The following is a 5,111-nucleotide window of genomic DNA, read 5'->3' on the forward strand; positions in this document are numbered from 1 at the left end:
GGACTTGACCACCCGTGGCTCTAGAATCGAAGGGCATCACACATATCATGTTTCTTACTATATCTTCGGCAACTCAAATACATAAGGCATGGAATGTAATCATTTAAGGCATGTTTTCTCATAAAGTGGCAACTAATACATAATCATATATCACATATACAACAAATAAATCATTTTTGCAAAGATCCACACGAATTAAGCATACTATGCAATAATTCATGAAGAATAATTCACAAAAATCTAAGAAAAATGTGAATTAGAAACCCCTACCCAAAAAAAGAATTTTTCTCACTAGATCATCAAAGCCTCCAGCTTCCGGCCTCCTCTACAACTCTCAGACCTCTCCCTGTTTGTTCATCTCGGTTCTCACTCTTTCTCTGCTCACTCTCTCTGTTTCTTAAACTCTCGACCCTCTCTTTGTAATTGTTCTCCTCTATTTTTCTCTAACTTTTTCTCTTCTGTTCTTTGTATCCTTAGTGCACACAACAACCAAATATATGATGCAAATCCACTAACCTCACAAAAATCCAGCCAACAAATCCACGTGCATAGAGTAACAAAATTCAAAAAGTGGGTCTGCCAAAACCTATAATTTCTATCTTCATCATTATCAAAACAAATCAACCCACGTGAAGAAATGAAAGGCAAAGGAAATTTGTCTAAAACAAAATCTTCAGTGGGCCCCGCAAGTACACACCACCATCATCGTAATTTTCTCTCTATTTTTCGGTTGTTTCCTTGCTATTGTTGGCACCGCGCCATACACATACACTGCATCTATATATATGTACAACAAAAATCAAAGCCAAATAAAATCAAAACCATTTCTTTCTTCTTTTTCTATCCTCATCTCGACTGGTCCCCTTTTCATTCATGCATCAGTTGCTATATATATATATATATATATATACAAGTGCATCATAACCCAATCAAACCTATTAAACCTCTTCTACATCAAGTGGGACTCGCCAAAACATTATTTTTTTTTTCTTCATTTCTTTCCACTTCCGCGGCTGGTATGAAACATCCCCACAACACCAACAAACAAACACACACACACGCACACACACACACATATATATATATTAAAACCAATTCAACCCATTAAATCTCTAATTGAATGAATCACCAAATCAAAATTAAATAATCAATCTTACCAAATAAAAATCATGGAATAATTTAAATTAAAATCTTAAAAAAATTCGGGTTATCACAACAAGCGTCAATGTCGCCTTAGAACTACGTGATTAGAGAAAGTGAATGTGGGATTCCGTTAAGGAATAATGGGAATGATTGATTTTGGTTTTGAGATTTCAGACATGAAAAAGTCGTATTGTGTGTTTCACGAGGTGAGAATTGAATCAAATAATGTTAGGGAGTTTTCTACCTAGTATGGGTGTTGTGATAAATTGGTTTATGCGGGTCAATGATTGTGATATTTGGTGCCATGTTGCTTTTAGCTTGTTATGGTTGTGTGATTGAGGTATGATTGGGATATTTAAAGCAAGTATGTGACTGTGTAATTGTTAAGGATTATGTGGAGTACTGGATTATTAGTGAATGGATTTCATGGTTGTCTTATGGACTGTATGAGATTGTGTTTAAGGTTTGGACCTGAGGATAGGAATAACGTCCGTATTGAGACTGGATTGATGATGAGAATGGTCTGGCCAACCATTTCTCCTAAATCAGTACCTCTTTAGCACGATGTCGGGTCAAAGGTCAATGATTGTTTTGATTTGCCAGGGATAGTGAGAGCATGGTATTGTAAGTTGTGTCAGTGTGACAGTGTAGATTTGGGTGGTTTGTCTCGAGTGACGAGGTATATTAGGTAGGACCAAGTATCCGATAAAGGGGTTTGCGGTATGACAATTTATTATTAAAGATCTCATTTTGAGAATTTGTGTCCTGGGTATAGAATAGTTCATTTTATTGTTCTGGTGACTCATGATTATGTAATCATTGGGAGATCTGTTGTTTAGTCATCTTAAAGTTGTTTAGTATAATAATTGCCGTATAGTGCGGTTAGTAGTCGCTGGTACGGTTATGCGATGGTGTAGCTATGCGGTAGATAGCGAGTATTTGGTCTAACAATGATGTGTAGATTTGAGTTTGAGATCGATTGTGTGACGGATGGGGTTCCTAGTCTGGGTTTTTGTGTGTCCTTTAAAGGATGAGTAGAGTTTGGATGTTGTCATGTTCGGTAACTGAAGACTGTTCTTCTTTCTAGCTTTAGAGCCTTTCGTAGCAGTGTAGAGTGGACCGACGCCGTTTTGAGTTGAGTATAGCGTGGGGCGTACTAGCCGGTTTAGTGTTATGATGTTGCGAGTGATGAGTACCCTCACAGAGTGGTGAACATTGTGATTTAGTGGCAGTGGTGTGTGGTTGCCTATTGACGTCCGTCGTCAAAGGCAAAAAGGTTAATGAGCTCATAATCTTGCAGTTTTGTGAGATGTTCTTTGGGAAGGTCTGTGACTATGGGCCTATTTCTTTAAGGAGGGTAGATTGTAATGATCTTCATTTTTATCATTCTTCATTTTTTAGGATTTTTTTTTTTAATTTTCTGGATTATTTTTGTCTTGCCTCGTTTTACGTGCCAGACACCGTGAGGTGTGCTGGGTGTGTTTGAGAGTTGGTTGGGGCATTTTCTTGAGTTCAAGACTCTTGGAAATGCATTGGTTACCATTTCGGCATATTTTTGTTTTTCGGGCCGGGAGGTCCAGGTGGGACCCGCTACTGGGGTTGTTGTGTACGGGAGTTGTGTTACGAGTTCATTGCATTTCATGCACTATTTTTTTTGTGTGTGCATAATTTCATAGCGGTATGTTAAAGTGTGTAGTTGTGATTTGATTTATATATATGTATGCGTGTTTTAATGTTAAAGTAAGATTTTAATTAGTGCAATGGGGCCCACCAGTACACTTTTGCATTATAATAACCAAAGGATCATTACAGGCCCATTTACCTGCTTTCCTTCTCACGAATTCTCTCTTCAGTTTCTTTTTTCTTTTTTTTTTTAAGCTTCAAATATTTTCTTCCATTTTTTGACCAAACGGTCGGGTTTTCGGTTTTGATTCCTGACGGAAAACGTTCCTCTCGTCGTTCTCTATCACATAATCAAAGGATTTAATTTTTGGAGGACAGGTGATTGTTTTACGAATTTTTGAAATTTTTTGATCTAAGGCTTCGGATGGGGTTCTGGGCCACTTGGAGTCGGATTCCGGAGCTGAGCCTTTAGAACAATTGAATCTCCTCGTCGACGGCTACGTTTCCACCGAATAGTTTTCTGTTCCGCCGCCGTTGACCTGCATTGACTTTTGTTGACCCGCGTTAACTTTTTCGGCCGGGGATGCATTTTGGCTACTTTTGAGGTAGGGATGTCTAAACCGTCATGTTTTGACTTTAGTTGAGTTCAGTATTTGATTTCTTGCTAAGCATGCTTAAAATGACGGATATCGAGATTTAATTTTGATTATGGTTTACATGTTTATGTAGTGAAACATGATCTAAATGACATTAATTATGCATATATACGTGCTTAGTTGTAAAGTTGTTTAATGAGCATGCCTTGTGTTGAATTGTTCTCTAAAGGTTATATATATATATATATATACACACACACACATATACATGATGAAGATGATGAGCATGTATGATTAAGTTGATAAAATGTAAGCATATGTATTGTCAATTTCATTCATGCATGATTTCATTCATGGCATGGGCATGGTTTGGAAAAAGTGAGGTTGAAATGATTCTTGTAAAGAAATGTGATTGAAAGGGAATTATGAGAAAAGGATTTAGAAACGAACCGGATATCACGAGCCCTGGGTTAATTTGACCTAGAGTGGGCGCGGCCCGGTGTAGGGCGTGAAAAAGTTGACACTAAGAGTGTCAATCCCGGCTCGGTAAAGTCAGTTAGTGGCAACGTGACCTAGAGTGGGCGCGGCCAGGTGTAGGGCATGAAAAAGTTGACACGAAGAGTGTCAATCCCAGCTCGGTAAAGTCAGTTAGCGTAGGTGAGGATTTGGGGTTGGTGTGAGATTAAGCTCGGGACGGTTATGCAATGTATTGCATTTCATGGCATTTTGGCACCTATGATTATGATTGATTATGTGATGATAATTTTTTTAAAAAAATTGAATGACGTGGAATGTGATTTTGATAATTCCCCGTGTATGATCCCGACATCTTTTTTATGATCTCGACATCTTTTTTCCCTTTCTTTGGTTGTTAGCTCAAAGGAGTTCAAAACCGGTGTTTTAAGCATTACCTACTAAGCTGTTGAACTCACCCCATCATATTATTATATTTTTCATGTCGCGGGAATAAAGTGGCGGACGACGTTCCTCCATAAGTTTGAATGGGTTAGTGGACTGTTTTTATCATCTTTTGTATTTGTGATCTCATTTGTTTTGTATAAGTCTTGGAATGGCACGTATATTATGTATTGACCTTAGAATTTACCATAATGTCCTTAGACGACCTCGAGTTCGGGTAAGGACTCGGTAAATGATTCGGACCCCCGAGTTCGGGTCATTACACCTTCTTAGTAACCTAAAAGTTCTAAGCATGCTTTGCTAGCAAAGCTAAATTGTCAAATTTTACTTTTGAATCAAAATTCTCTTCAATCATCTCATTTGACCCGGTGGTTGAAGTTGATTACTATCGATGGTGAATTTCATAAGGTGTGAACTCATTGGAATTTTGTTACTATTTATTTTGAGGTGACAATGATGAATTTCACCCATCGAACGTGATTGGATCGGATTTTGAAACCATAGTCCATAGTAGTATTAAATTGGGTAAATTATACTCACCTCACTCTAGTTAGCTAAAAGTTCAAACTGACTCTCCTCAATTTTCAAGGATATCATTTTCCTCCCCTAAAATAGAAGTCCATCTAAGTCAAAGTTGGTCAACGTTTTTAATTGATGATGTTAGCATGTTGAAAATTCAAAAAAGTCCATATTGCCCTCTAACTTTTTCAAAAGATCTATTTTACTTTAGATAATTAAATAAATAAATAAAACGCAATATTACCACATCGCTGCCTTTAAACCAAATTACTCAATTCACGGTACTATCACAATGAACAACAAGAAGCCCTA

The sequence above is a fragment of the Cornus florida genome, unplaced genomic scaffold (genome assembly GCF_030987335.1).
Source record: "Cornus florida cultivar Cherokee Brave unplaced genomic scaffold, ASM3098733v1 CherokeeBrave_3.0.0_Hap2_Chr03, whole genome shotgun sequence".
NCBI classification, from domain to species: domain Eukaryota; kingdom Viridiplantae; phylum Streptophyta; class Magnoliopsida; order Cornales; family Cornaceae; genus Cornus; species Cornus florida.